The sequence below is a fragment of the Capsicum annuum genome, chromosome 2 (assembly GCF_002878395.1).
Source record: "Capsicum annuum cultivar UCD-10X-F1 chromosome 2, UCD10Xv1.1, whole genome shotgun sequence".
Classification (NCBI taxonomy): domain Eukaryota; kingdom Viridiplantae; phylum Streptophyta; class Magnoliopsida; order Solanales; family Solanaceae; genus Capsicum; species Capsicum annuum.
The window spans coordinates 108581078-108597322 of NC_061112.1; positions in this window are offsets into that span (position 1 = coordinate 108581078).

The following is a 16245-nucleotide window of genomic DNA, read 5'->3' on the forward strand; positions in this document are numbered from 1 at the left end:
GGTTATCATCAGCTTAGAGTCAGAGAAAGTAACATTCTAAATATAGCTTTTCGTACTCGGTATAGTCACTTTGAGTTCCTAGTTATGACCTTTGGTCGTACCAATGCCCCAACAAATTTCATGGACTTGATAAACCGCGTGTTCAAGCAGTACTTGGACCTGTTCATCATAGTCTTCTTAGATGATATTCTGGTTTATTCCCACTGTGAGCTTAATCATGCAAACTATCTCAGAATTATACTCCATACTCTCAAAAATTATCAGTTGTTCACCAAATTCATTAAGTCCGAGTTTTGGCAAAGGTCAGTATCATTCCTTGGCTAGATCATTTCTAGTGATGTCATTAGGTTGATCCTCAAAATACCGAAGCAGTAAAAAACTAGCCTCTCCCTATTTCTACATCAGATATTAGGAGTTTCTTGGGTCTGGCTAGCTATTACAGAAGGTTTGTTTAAGGATTTTCTTCTACTGCATCCCCTATATCCCAATTGACCTTGAAGAAAGTCAAGTTTCAGTGGTTAAATCCTTGCGAAAAGAGTTTTCAGGAGTTGAAGACTCGACTTACCTCAGCTCCAGTCTTAGCCCTTCTAGATGGTCCAGATGGGTTCATAGTGTACTGTGATGCATCCAGAGTAGGTTTGGGTTATGACCTCATACAATATGGTAAGGTCATATACTATGCCTCCATACAGTTTAAAACTTATGAGAAGAATTACCCTACTCATGAGCTTGAGTTAGCAGCCGTAGTATTTGCCTTGAAGATTTGGAGGCATTATCTATACAGTGTTCATGTAGATGTGTTCACAGATCATAAAAGCCTTTAGTATATCTTTTCTCAGAAAGATCTAAATCTTTATAAGAGAAAGTGGTTAGATATCTTGAAAGAATATGACATGAGTATCCTTTATTATCCAGGCAAGGCCAATGTAGTGGCCGACGCTCTTAGTAGACTGTCTATGGATAGTGTTGCTCATGTTGAGGACAGTAAGAAAAACCTAGCCCAAGAAGTCCATCAGCTTTCCAGACTAAGCGTTCACTTGTTAGATTTAGAAGAAGTTGATATATGGGTTCATGATAGTTTAGAATCATTGCTAGTTTTCGAGGTGAAAGAAAAGCAAGATAGAGATACCAGCCTTTTTAAGTTGAAAGAGTCAGTCAAGGATCAGAAAGTAGAGGTTTTTTCCCAAGGGGAAGATAGTGTCCTCCGTTGTCAGAGTAGTTTGTGTGTTCCAGCTGTAGATGACATGAGGCAGTGAGTTCTTGCAGAAGAACATGGTGCATGCTACTCTATTCATCCAGGGGCTACAAAGATGTACCACGACTTGCAGGAGATCTATTGGTGGAGTAGGATGAAGAGAGATGTTGCAGAGTTTGTGGCTAAGTGATCTATATGTCAGCAGGTTAAGATAGAGCATCATAAGCCTAGTGGTACTATACAGGAGTTCAGTATTCCTACTTGGAAGTGGGAAGAAGTGAACATGAACTTCGTGATGGGTTTGCCTCGAACTCATCATCAATGTGATTCAATTTGGGTCATTATAGATAGGATGACCAAATCAGCTTATTTCCTTCCAGTCCATGCCTCTTATTCAGTCGAAGATTACGCCAATCTTTACATCAGAGAGTTGGTCAGATTGCATGGTGTTTCGTTATCCATTATCTCAGATAGAGGTACCTAGTTCACCTCTCACTTCTAGAAAATGTTCCAAAATGGTCTTGGTAGCCAAGTTCATCTCAGTACAACCTTTCATCCAAAGATAGATGGTCAAGTAGAAAGAACCATTCAGACTCTAGAAGATATGCTAAGGGCGTGTGCAATTGATTTCATGGGTAGTTGGGATGACCACTTGCCTTTGATTGAGTTTGCAAACAACAACAGCTATCATTCCAATATTTAGATGGCTCCACTTAAAGCTCTCTACGGTAGGAGATATAGATCTCTAATTGGTTGGTTCAAAGTTAGTGAGGCCTCAGTTATAGGGCCTGACTTAGTATTCGATGCCTTATAAAAAGTCTAGTTAATCAGAGAAAGACTCTAGGCTACTCAGAGCTGGAAGAAGTTTTATGCTGACGTGTGCAGAAAGGATCTCGAGTTTGAGATTAGTGACAATTATACCTCAATATGTCTCCCATGAAGGGAGTGAAGAGGTTCGGCAAGAAAGAAAAGCTTAGTCCCCGATATGTCGGTCCCCTCAAAATTCTCAGTCGCTTTGGCAAAGTAGCTTATGAGATCGAACTGCCTTCAGATCTAGCTAAAGTCCATCCAGTCTTTCATGTCTCTTTGCCCAAGAAGTGTATAGGTTACCCAGCAGTTGTAGTCCCTATTTAGAGCGTAGATGTTCATAACAGCTTCTTTATGAAGAGATTCTAGTCGAAATCCTAGACTATCAGACTCGTAGACTGAGGAATGAAGAAGTCCCTCTAGTTAAAGTTCTTTTGGAGAAATCAGTCCGTCGAGGGAGCTACTTAGGAAGCAGAAGTACACATGAGTACCAAGTATCCTCACCCCTTCTCCACCAACTCAGATCAAGCTCAAGGTAATAGTTCTCCTTAAGCTTACTCAGTTTCATGTTCTGTGTTCATCACAAACTTGGTATCAAGTACCATTGCATATTCATTCATGAATTCATGTATCAATTTAGTTATATAATTATGCATCAGACATGCATTCTCATTAAGAGAAACTTAGTTCCTCAGAACACTCAGTCATGCATTCATGAATCAGTTACATATGCATCAGATATGCATGTCCTGTATAATATATTCAGTTATCGGTCATGTCAACCATAAGGCCATGTTCCAATTATCTGTGTTTAGTATGTGCGTCGGTTTATGTTCTTCCCCTCACTCTTAATTTCATTGAAGTATGAATGGTCTCAAGGGGGAGATATTGTAATACCCCATACTCTTTTCTAGCTTGAAATCATCTAAAAAACGTTAGAAGCTTTATTTGAAAGATGAACTTTCTTTTATACATGTGGTATTTTTAATATTTTAACTTTTTATCATGTGGTAAATTCAACAAGATTTCATTCGATATAAGATTCGCTTAAATCCGATAACCGGATAAGAAGTTATGACTATTTCAAGTTCCCTTCGTAAAACAGCGCTATATTGGTCAGTGGTGTGCCGTGCCACAAGATAAAATGGAAATTGTCCTTTTCCAGTGTCTCATCATGGTTTAACCATGTAGCTCCAAACTTCTAGGTCACAAAAGAAGTGGAAACATGATGGCTTTACGTCGTTCCATCCCTCAATTTCCCAGTTGTCAAATTCCATTGACATGGCGCGATAGTGCTGTGTCGCGCCAGGGGTCCAATTCAAAAAATTTTCATTAAAATTAAAAGGCACATCCAGGGTTAAAAGGATCAATTTACCACTGCTATTGGGAACCTAAATTATACTCTATTCTCTCAAAAACCTCTAAAGAACAACCTAGGGCTTTTCATAGAAGATTCAAAATCAAGAATTTCCTCCGTCAATCTTCGTGTATTTATGAACCAAGGTATGCATAGTGTTCATTCATGCATTTCTTCCATCTATGAAGCTCAAGAACCTTCTTTTATACATAAATTATGGTACTTATGTTGTGGGTTGTTTGTAATCATGTTGTTGACGTTGATTGATTTCAAAGTTGGAATCTTTGTGTTTTTTTTTATATTATGTTAACATGCAAGATAAAATCCATGAATTTAGTTGCTTATGATGTGTAATTTGATAATTTAACCTATGCCCTAATTTGTACATGCAAGGTGTTTGATAAAATGCTTGGAGGAGTAGAAATCATGCCTTATAGCCCAAAACATAAACTAAGTGTGACATACTTGTCATCCTCTTATGTTTATGTGGTTTCCATGATATCATTGTGAAATGTGTATGTTGTTGGAATGCCCATGATATTATAACATGAGATTATGATATGATCATAAGCATTCCCGTCCATGTTAAATAGTATGATAACCATGTACTTTGTGAAATCCCCAATTTATTACATTATGGATTGTTGATGTTGGTCATGTATTCAAGAAAGTCAGGCTTTGTCAGTTTCCTTATGTCGAGTTCTGGGGGTACTTGTACCCAAAAATTTAGCTGTATGTCCAGAGCCAATGTCATGTTTTGAAGATACTCTTAGTCAAGCCATGTTTAGTAGAATTCAGTTAGTCTCATGACTCAGGAAAACTTAGTAATCTCAGTAATATTCTGTCAGTCAACGGAACTCAGTTAACTCAGTCAAGTTAAGTTCAGTAACCTATGTTAAGTGTCTATTTAGATGGGAGTAGAAATTAGCATCGAGTGAACCCAAGGATGGGAACTCACTTGCCAGTAGAGGGTGTGATTCTTAGGAGAAATCCTTGCATTCCAGAACTAAATAGCCAACATAGGTTGAGACATCATACCTTCTAGTTGAGGGTAGATGAGGTGGCTTAATCTACTAGTTAAGGGTTTCCACCGTTCTCATTAGAGTAACCTGCTAGTAGAGGGTCACTCATTTTTTGTCCTTACAAGTGATACGGTATTGACACCCTACCAATCAGGGCACAGATTGGACCCCAATTCAGCTATAATGCATTATTTGAGGCATGTCAGTTAGATAAGTACTTCCTACAGTTTTATGTTACAGAACCAGGACGGTCAGATACGGCCAATCAGACTCAGTAATAGAACGTAGATAGTTCTACAGAATTTAGGACTATCAAATACAGTCAACTCAGATATAATATGAAATTCATCTAGTTCCATCATATTCAGGACTGTCAAATACAGTCACTCATGTTATCAGTTATATCAGATATTAGAACTCATTAATTAGTCATGTTAGTTATCTGTAAACTCATGTTAACACGATTTTAGTTATAGTTACTATGTATGTATGCATGTATTCTCATGCTCATATTAGTCAGTTAGTCAGTATTGTTTATGCATATGAACCCCATGCATTCAGCCTACCTCACATACATACCAGTATATTCAAAGTACTAACGCATTTGTGCTATGGTGTATTATACCATAGGTTCAGAGACATGAGCTCTAGAGCTTCAATAGATTCCAGTCTCAGCAATCAAATCTAGAAGTAAGTCCTCATTTTTTAAGGACACGATCATTATTTTAATATCTCATTAATTAATTTATTTGTTGGAGTTAGTTGGGGACATGTGCTATCAAATCCTTATTCAGACAGTCATGTTTAAATGCTTTTCAGACTACAATATTTTCAGATAGCTTATTTCAGCTTTGTTTTGGGTATGTCATACCCCATCCATATGTTATGATTTATTAGATCTTATGTTACAGTTTTGAACCTTATGGCCTTCCAGTTTATTTTTCTGCATTGTATGGTATGTTATGTAATATACAGGTACAAATATCAGTCATGAGTTAGTTTGTGATCCTTCGGGATGATGAGCACTATGTAGCATTCCGAGTACCAGTTTTGGGGCATTACACATGAAGTCTATAAATGCTGAGAATTCATGAAATATATAAATACTGGGGGTGCATGAAAACTATAAGTACTGATGATACATAAAATCTGTAGATATTGGGGATAAATGACCAAGCATATATCATGGTGTAAATACAATCTGTAGATACAAAAATCGGATAATTGAGTTACTGGTAACTTATGCTATGGTCAAGCAACTTAAACTAAATAACTGAACTGAGATTATGGGATCTATCATTTAATTGACATACCCCAATGAGAATGTTTGTAGTCCAAACTGTAATACCAGTTGGAAGGGTGTTAGTACCATGCCACGGGTACTAATGCTTGCTGTGTGGATCCACTAGACTAGTGTACTATATTTTCCTAAAGGACTAAGGATTTCAAGCCTAAACTGACGGGTGACCCCTACGAGATAGTCTAGCCTAATCTGATGGGTGACTTCTCATATCCTATGCTGGCCACATAGTTGTGGAGTACAGGGACTGCTACTAACAACTCTGCTTATCTGACGGGAAAACCGCCATCCCTGCTCTCGCTCGGTGCTAAATTCTACTCCTAAATGAATGATATGGGATTACTAAATTATTTTAAGTTTAACTGAATAATCTGTTAATACTCATATATATTCTGTAGCTATTCTGTAGATACTGAGATGAGACTAAGTAAAATCCCCAAGACTCAGTAACAATAAGAGTAAAATAGTATTAAACTTTAAGGACATAACATGGGGGCAATTATTTAAAATCCACTCTTGTAGGCATTTCATCAAACACTTGATATGGATGGTGTAAATTAAGTATGATAATAGTTTAAAACTTGTAGTAAAAGAACAATTTCAATATCAACATCACAAATCATGAATTAAATTTGTGGGCAATAACATTTAAACTTGAGGAGTGTAATAATCAACATCAATTTCGTGAAAACACAGTATAGGACAAGATTCATAAGGTGTCATGGTTAAAGTCACAATTTCAAATCATAAATAACTTGAAAATATCATAACTTCAAATTTAAATATGATATGTGGGCTTCAAGGGTTAAAGAGACCCATGAATGAACACTTAACATTCCTGAAAATATTTAATCTTTAAGATCTTGGTGATTTTCTTAAGGATTTCTCTTGATTGCTTGAAGATTACGTTTGCTAATTATGAGAGAGCTTGGTGATTTTGGGGGAAAAGTTAATAAAGAATGGGTTTTAATTTTTTTTAGGGATTAAATCCATAGCTGGGCGTATGAAAATCATGAAAAAAATACTAGTTTAACCCTGGAAAAAACTTTTAACTTTCTTTAAAATTTTTCGACTTGGGCCCTTGGCGCAACATGGCGCTATCGCACCGTGTCTCTGGAAATTGACAATGAAGAACTGGAGGCTTGGCGCTATGCGGTAGGATTGTAGTGTCTCATTGGATGCGAATTTTGTCCTTGGTGCAGCACGCCATGATCGCGGATTCACATCAGAAAGTGACAACTGGGAAATGGCACTACTCCGATATGCGGGCTTATTACGTTGGCTTACTAGATTTTGTTGATTGCCATTTTCTTGTCTCTGCAATACGTTGAAGTGGAAGTTAGCATACTACTTTACAAAAATGGCTCTAACTCTTCATCTGGGTAACAGATTTGGGCAAATTTTATATTGTTGGAAAGCTTACTGAATTTCCTATGCAATGGTAAACTCTAAACTGATAAATACTGAGTATTTCAAAAAAAAAAAAATTTATATAGGATAACCCTTGTACTTAGAGCTAAATTAAGCTAGGGAAATATGGGGTATTACGGTATGGTACTGACCCCTTCTAGCTGGGGTTACAAGTTGGACTTCGATTAGCTCAGATTGGGGCATGTTGGTTAGTTGATACCTCCCACAGTACTTAATGTATATTCAGTTCAAGCTTACTTGGCCAAAGAATATAGATTTATATTTAACCAATTATAAAGATTTTAGTATTTCAGTTTATAGATTATTTCAAAAATGAATATATCCTTGGTCTTGCATTCTTAGAATTTTAGTTTCCATGTATGCTTACTTAGTTATCTCATACTATTAAGTCAATCATTATTTCATGCACAGTTAACCCATGTATATCATCCTAACCTCATCTCATTTACCAATGCATTTAAAGTACTAACTTCATACTCTTCTTTGCACTATTATGTCTTATATAATAGGTTTTAAAGCTTAGTTTCTCTACCGTACTTAGACAGTCTAGCACTTCAACAGCAATAACACTAGTGAGTCCTCATCTATCGAGGACCTGCTATTTTAATTGAGTTATTTCTGCATTTCTTTTCAGATAGTCATTTAGAGTTAGTTGGTGCCTATCCCATCAACTCCCTAGTTAGTTTAAAGGCTTTTAGATATTTTGAGAGTCAGTTAGAGTGTTAGTTAGTTCATCAATATTTTTAGTTACATTTTTAGTATTTTTATCAGACGTTTATAGACTTGTCATTGAATCACGCTTTCAGTTTTTAGACTGATTTTGGCCTTTTTAGCTTATCTTCAACATACATGTTTTATTGCAAGTTTATTCAATGCTCATAGTAGGTACCAGTTCATGAGTTCGCTTGTGGTCACTCATGACAATAGGCACCATTGTTGCTACTAGAGGGTAGGTTGGGTTGTGACAGTTTAGAGCATGAATTATAAACCCCCTTTTTTATCATGAGATTTGTTTATTGATTATTGTTGGGGTTTATTTAATAAATTCTAATAAACATGAGTTTTAAATGCCTCTTTATGAAATATGGATTGTCACTGTTAAATGTGTTAAAAGTGGTATTGACTATTGATGAATGCCCTTCTGTGTTAAATGAAGAATTGCATGTGATTGATGAAAGAAATAACCATCGTTGTTAAAGTATTGAAACAGGATAATTTTGGCATAAGTGTTCATGTAATTTTGAAATAAGAACTCTCATGTGATATGATAAATATTTTGGTGGTCAGTAACATATTTTTGACAGAAAAGGCCTATGGACATATGATATGATACGGCTTGCAAGTATAGGTATCAAGATACCTATCATGAGACGACCTTAACATGAAAGAAATGAATAATTTGAGCATGATGAATGGCTTAAAAGGATTAAAATAGGGCTTAAAAAGAGTTAGATAGATATCCAAAGAAAGCACGTGTTGAAAGACACTAAAAACCATGACTTGCCACGGGAAACGGTAACCTGCTTTATGATTTTGTGTACTTTTTATTCTTGTCATCCCAATTTAGGACTATGCTTAGTAGCCCTGCTTTGTGATCTTGTGCACTACCATGACATGTTGACTTTATGTGGGATTATGGCACCCTGCTTTGTGATTTTGCATGTCCCCCTTACTGATACTCTAATCCCGCGACAAACTGGGATTGTGGGATTGGCCACCAAGTCAAGGGTGATTCCATATAGCTTGTGGGATTTTAGAAATGTAGGGTGTACCATCTAGCTCAGAACTAGAGCAAAGAGTTGCATCAATGTTTTACAAGAATGAATTGAAGCTCCTTATATTATGCCCATGTGTTTCTATATATATATTATTGTAAATTGCTTTCACAATTGCTCTCACTTATTTTAGATAAAATATATGTTATTTTTGGATTGTTCTACGTACTAGTACTTTTGAGTAAAGATACAGTCTCGTGGTCCCGCAAACCAATAGATTATTTCTAGATATTCAGAGTAGGTGAGCTTTCCTTACATGGAAAGGTATTTTTATTAGGTGTTGTTCCCTTTTTAGTTTTACGGTCTGGCCGAGGGCCTTTTCCCTTGGTTTAAACAGATTAGTATGTTCAATTTGGTAGGGGCTTCATAGATTGTCTTAGATGGATTTTGATTTTCTTATGAGTTGATGTTGAAAAGTTTTGAGATTAATACGGGACTACCATGATCTTAATTTATCTTATGCGTTTTGATTTTAATTGTGAGTTATGCTTATTATTACAAGCTAAGGGATCCCTTGAACCATCACAACTTGGGATGCCCGTCGTGGGTAGGGCTTGGTTCGGGTCGTGACATTTTCTTTAGCGGTGATAAATCATTTTCAGGAGAGGATGATGAATATATATTAAAAGGGGGAAAAATTACACTTAAAATATCTGAAAATGATATTTTCTTCTATTCAATTTCTAAGGGATTGTAAAAGAATATTTCCTCGGTTAAATTTTGATATTAAATCCATATATCTTGTGTTTGGTTAAATGTAATTATAAAAGTTAGAATTATATGTTTATGAAATCTTATAATATCATTTATCTCATATATAAACAGTTTTATTGATATAATCCCAAATTTTGAAACCAAATTAGTTCTATGAAAATTAGAGGAGGGTTTATAATAATTAAAAATAACGGCTCTCCCATGTCTCTTCATCACCTTCTATTACCATGACTGATCATGAATTCAATCATAGAAATATGAATATAAACATAATATAAAAAAAATAAGGAGAATGACATAATTCTTTAAATGATGAAGGTATTAAAAAGATGAAGCAAAAGCATGTATATTTAAATTAATAATGTTGAAAAATTCCTATAGGAAGATCAATAAAACTCAAACCAACTTCTTCCTCCACTTTGGCAAGACCAACCGTAAATATAGCTAGAGTTGTTTTCATGACTCGAGGCTACCCTCTAGTCGCGACAACGGTGCTTACGGTCACAAGTGACCATAAGCTAACCTATGAGTTGGTACCTACTGTAAGCACTGAGTAAAACTGGTAATAAAAAACATGTGAAGAAATCAACTGAATACGCCATATGGTTTTAAATACTAAAAATAATACATCTAAATTCATAAATCTAAAACATATGCGAAAATACTAAAAATCTGACTGATAAAACTGACAAACTATCTGAATGCCTGAAAAGTATAAAAGCCTCTAACTGACTGACAGTGAAGCTGATGGGACAAACCCCCAACAAACTCCAAATGACTAAGATAAGGAAATACTGAAATGACTAAAAGAAACATAGCAGGTCCTATAAATATAAGGACTCACCACCACTGCTACTGCTGACTAGCTAGACTGTCTAACCATGGTCGAGAAACTGAGCATTCAAACCTATGCTATTAAACATCATAGTGCAAAGAAAATGTATGCAATAAGTACTTTGAATGTACTGGTATATAAGATAAGATTAGTCTAAAGTCCATAGGTTCATGTGTATGAAATACTGACTGACTGAGTAGCATGATATAATGACTAACTGAATAACATGAGATATCTGATGCATAAAATATGTGAAAGCTGTAAAACCTAGGAATGAATGACTAAGCATATAACATGTTACTAAAATAGTCTGTAAACTGAAATGTTAAACTCTGATAACTAAATAACTGAGAATTTGTACGCTTTGGTCAAGAAAATTTGAACTAAAACTATACTGAGTACTACACTGAAACTGTGGGAGGTATCATCTAACCGACATGCCCTAATCTGAGCTAATCGGAGTCCAACCTGTAACCCCAGTTGAAAGGGTGCCAGTACTAGACCACGGGTACTAACACTGGCTATGTGGATCCAGTAACCTGGTGTACTAATGGAAAAGGGTGTCAAGCCTAAACTGACGGGTGACTCCTAGGAGAAAGTCAAGCCTAAACTGACGAGTGACTCCTCAGAGGAAGTCAATCCTATATTGAAGGGTGACTCATCATATCCTATGCTACGTAGTTATGGAATACAAGGTCTATTACTAATGACTCTACTTTAATGTCGGGAAAGTTGTCATCCTTGCACTCTCTTGGTTCTAAATCCTACTCCCAATTGAACTGACACTGATTATTGAACTGTTCTAAGTTTAACTGTCTATGATAACTAACTGAATTGATAATGCTCATGATATATCTAAAATTATTCAAAATCAACTAAGATTATATATGAGATCCTTCTGAATGTACTGAGACAATGTAAATAGGTAAGTATTGGGTATTCATAATACTCAACACTGAGCGTAAATAAAAATAAAGGTATGTAAAAGTTTCGAAAAACCATAATGGGGAATCATTCTATGAAGTCATTCTCTTTGGCATTTCATCAAACACATGGGGACTAAGGCTTTAACATAGGGATACTTTTAAACACAATGAGATAGCATGATTACATGAAAAAACCATAATTTCAGGATTTACCCTAGATGGCATGAACAGGACATGGAAACTTCAACATCCAAAACATATTATAATCTATTCCACTTTAAAACAATTGTAACCTTAACTTGAAATCAAAATAACAAGTAATTCATGCAGATAATTCATTTTAAATATGGAAAACTCATAATTCAATATTTAAAAAGGGATTCTTGGACTCCATGGAGAAAGGAAACCATATATGAACATCACACATACCTTTGGTACTTAAATATTGTAAAAGACCAACTTTCTTAAAAGTTCTTGGATGGTGAATCTTGAATTCTTGAGTTTTTATTGACGATGTTAAGGTTTGTTCTTGAGAGAGGAATGCCTTTCTTTTAGAGGATTTGTGAATAAAGGGGCAAATATTTCTCCTAAGGACCCTAAATTTTTTGTCATAGATGAGTTTGGGTGAGGGAAATTAACCCAATTGCCCTTAATAACGATGGTTTAAAAAGCTTAAAGAGACCACCCAACACGGCGTGACCCCTGGCTGGGTCAAGTAGCCAACGCGGTGTGACCCCAAGCCTGGGTCAACTACAATTGCGGCATGGCTCTATTTCATTGCGTTGCTGTTTTGGACAATAAAACACGATCCAAACCTCATGTAAAAGTTCCCAAACTTCCCAGAGACATACCTTTGACCTCCCTAAACATGAAATAACTTAGAAATCAACATTGCAAGAGAAATAAGGCTAAACTAAAAATATTCAAAGATTAGGGCTCTTAAAATGGCTAAGTCTTTAACATTTGGTGAAATTTCAAGGCTTTGGACCCCCTTAGCATGCACTAAGAGATGAAATGATCTAGGAGTCTCACGGGGTATTACAATATCTTCACTTTGGTAACATTTTTCCTCAAATGATACTGATTGAGTTAAGAAAATTAGAAAAACTGAAATCGTATACTGAACATGCATAACTAGTAATATGATTACATGAATGAGCCTAATAAATGAAACATGAACTAAACTAATTCGGGAATGTATGAAATGACATGAGCCTAATTATGTAGCTAGAACTAAGAATGAAAAGAGATAATCTAAGGAAAATTATTACCTTAAGCTGAGTCTGAGTTTGCTATGAAACGATGAGGGCTCTTGGTGCCCATATCTGCTTCTGCTTCACAAGTGGATCCATCAGCAAAATGATTCCACCAAAGAACTTTGACCAAGTGAGCTTCTTTGTTACTTAGTCTATGAATCTAACGATCAAGAATCTTAATTTGAATTTCATCATAAGAAAGGATATCCTAAATATTTATACTTTCTAAAAGGACTACTATAGCTGAACCACCGCTACACTTCTTTAATAAAGAAACATGGAACACTGGATACACTGACGCTAAATCTACAGGCAACTCAAGCTTATAAGCTACCTTTATAAAATGGCTTAAGATTCTGTAAAGGACAACATATCAGGGGCCAAGCTTCCTCTTATTCCCAAACATCTTCACTCCCTTCATGGAAGAGATTTTAAAATACACCACATCCCTAATTTAAAACTCAATATTGCTTTTTCTCACATCTGTAAAAGATTTCTAATGGCTTTGGGCTGTATTAAGCCTCTCCTATATCAACTGAAGTTTCTCCATTGTATCAAACACTAAATCTGGTTTTATCAAAGTAGCCGCTCCAACCTCAAACTATCCACTAGGAGATCTATATCTCTTTCCACAGAGAGCCTTAAATGGAGCAATCTAAATACTGGAGTGATAACTGTTATTGTAGGAAAATTCAATCAATGGAAATTGATCATCCCAACTACCATTAAAGTCAAGAACATACTCCCTCAACATATCCTCTAAGGTCTAAATGGTCAACTCTGATTGGCTATCTATCTGAGCAAGAAAACTTGTACATTTCCAAAAGTGAGAGGTAATCTGAGTACCTCTATTTGAAATGATGGACAACGGGACCCCATGAAACCTAACCAGCTCTCTAATATAGAGATTCACATAATCCGTAGCTGAATAGGAAGTATGAACTATCATGAATGAGCTAGTTTGATCATCCTATATATAATAACCCATATTGAGTCATGCTGACAATGCAAACGTGGAAAACCTATCACAAAATCCAAGTTCACCTCTTCCCACTTCCAATTGGGAATTCTAAACTCCTATATTGTACCACTAGGCCTCTAGTACTCCACTTTAACCTAATGACAATTAGGACACTTAGACATAAACCCTACAATATCCTTCATCATACCACTCCACCAAAAGATTTCCAACAAATCACGGTACACCTTAGTGGCTCCTTGGTGAATAGAATAATGCACAACATATTTTTCTGTAATGATTCATTGTCTCAAACCATCTACACACGACACACGAAGTCTATCTTGATATCGTAAAACATCGTCTACCCCTTGGGAGAAAACCTCTATTTTCTAATCACTAACCGATTCCTTTGACTTAACTAAATAGGGATCCCTATCATGCTTTTATTTTGCTTTAGCAACCAAAGATTATTCCGAACTATTTTAAACCCAGGCACTACCCTCAGCTGAATCCACCAACCAAACACCTAATCGAGTAAGCTGTTGAACATCCTAAACTAACTTCTTCATACAATTCTTAACTTGAGAAAAACTATCCATTGACAATCAACTAAGGGCGTCTTCCATTACATTGGCCTTTCCTGGATAATACAAAAAAATCATATAATAATCTTTGAACAATTCTAACCATATTCTACAACGAAGATTTAAATCTTTTTGTGAGAACACATACTGCAAACTTTTGTGATCAGCGAACACATCAACATGAACCACATAAAGATAATGCCTCCCAATTTTTAAGGCATATACAACAACTACTAACTCAAGATGATGGGCAAGGTAATTCTTTTTATAGGGTTTACGCTGTCTTGAGTCATATGCTATGACTTTACCTTGCTGCATTAACACACAACCAAGGCCAACTCTGTAAGCGTCTAAGTAAACAACAAATCCATCTAAACCATCTGGTAAGGTCAAAACAGAGGCTGAGGTAAGTCAAGTCTTCAACTCCTGAAAACTCTTTGCAAAAGATTCCAACCACTGAAACATGACTTTCTTCAGAGTCAATCGAGACATGGGGGATGCGATGGATGAAAAACCTTCAACAAACTTCCTTAATAGCCAACCAAACTTAAGAAACTCCTGATATCTGATATAGAGATAGGTCTAGGGCAGTTTCTTACTACTTTGATCTTTCGAAGGTCAACTCTAATGCTATCACCAGAAATAATATGGCCAAGGAAAGATATTGATCGTAGATAAAATTCAAACTTACTTAATTTAGCGAATATATAATGGGATCTAAGAGTCCGCAATATAATTCTAAGATGGTCCACATAATCATTTTCACTATAGGAGTAGACAAGAATATCATCAATGAAGACTATGACGAACATGTCCAAGTATTTCTTGAACACTCTATTCATCAAGTCTATGAAAGCTGCTTGGGAATTTGTGAGTCCAAAAGACATAACTAGAAATTTGAAGTGACCATACCAAGTTCTAAAAACTATTTTTGAAATGTCACATTCTCTGACTTTGAGCCGACAATAGCCAGATCTGAGGTCTATGATAAAGAAATAACTGGAACCCTGAAGTTTCTCAAACAATTCATCAATCTTGGGGAGTGGGTACTTATTCTTGATTGTGACCTTGTTCAACTAATGGTAATTGATGTACATTCTAATAGAACTATCTTTCTTATCCATGAAAAGGACTGTAATACCCAATGGGGAAACACTAGGTCTAATAAATCCTTTATCTAATAGATCTTTCAACTATTCTTTTAACTCTTTTAGCTCAATTGGAGCCATTTTATAGGACAGAATAGAGATAGGTTGGGTATCTAGTAGGAGATCTATTTCGAAGTCAATTGCCTTTATTGGAAGACCTTTGGGGAGATCTTTAGGGAACACATCTAAAAATTCCCTCACTATTAATACTTACTCGAGATTGGGAGTCTTAGGACGAGAGTCTTTGACTCGAACAAAATGGTTAACACACCCCTTGGATGTCATTTTTCCTACCTTAAGATAAGAAATAATTTGACCCCTAACCATTTAAGTGCTACCCTTTTATTCAATACCTGGTTCATTGGGAAACTAGAACTGAATAACTCTGTTTCTATAATCAACTAAAGTATAACATGAGTGGAGAGAAACTATGCTGAGAATGACATCAAAATTAGTCATCTCTAACTCCACAAAATCAACTAAGGTGACTTTTTAGGATATTGTAATCGAACAGTTCCTGTAGACCTACCTAACTACAATAGAAAAACCTACTGGGATAGGCACTAAGAAGGGTCCCGCTAAAGATTCAGGACTGACTCTAAAATTTACAGCTATATAAGGGGTTACAAAGGAGAGCGAAGCTCCAGGGTCTAATAAAGTATAAAAATAAAGGTGAAAGACCTGCAACGTAATCATAACCACATCAAGAGAACTTTTTTGATCCTTTTGGGACTGAAGTTCATACAACCTATTTTGGTGCTGACCACTGGTGGCACTGGAAGTGGCACCCTGTTGGGTCGGGCGACCTGCTGGAGCTGATGATAGATTGGACTAGCCCTGTTGGCAAAATTTACTTCCCTTCTAAGAAACTACTGGACACTCCTAGATCTTGTGGCCGGTCTTTTCATACCCAAAACAAAAATCACTGCCAGCT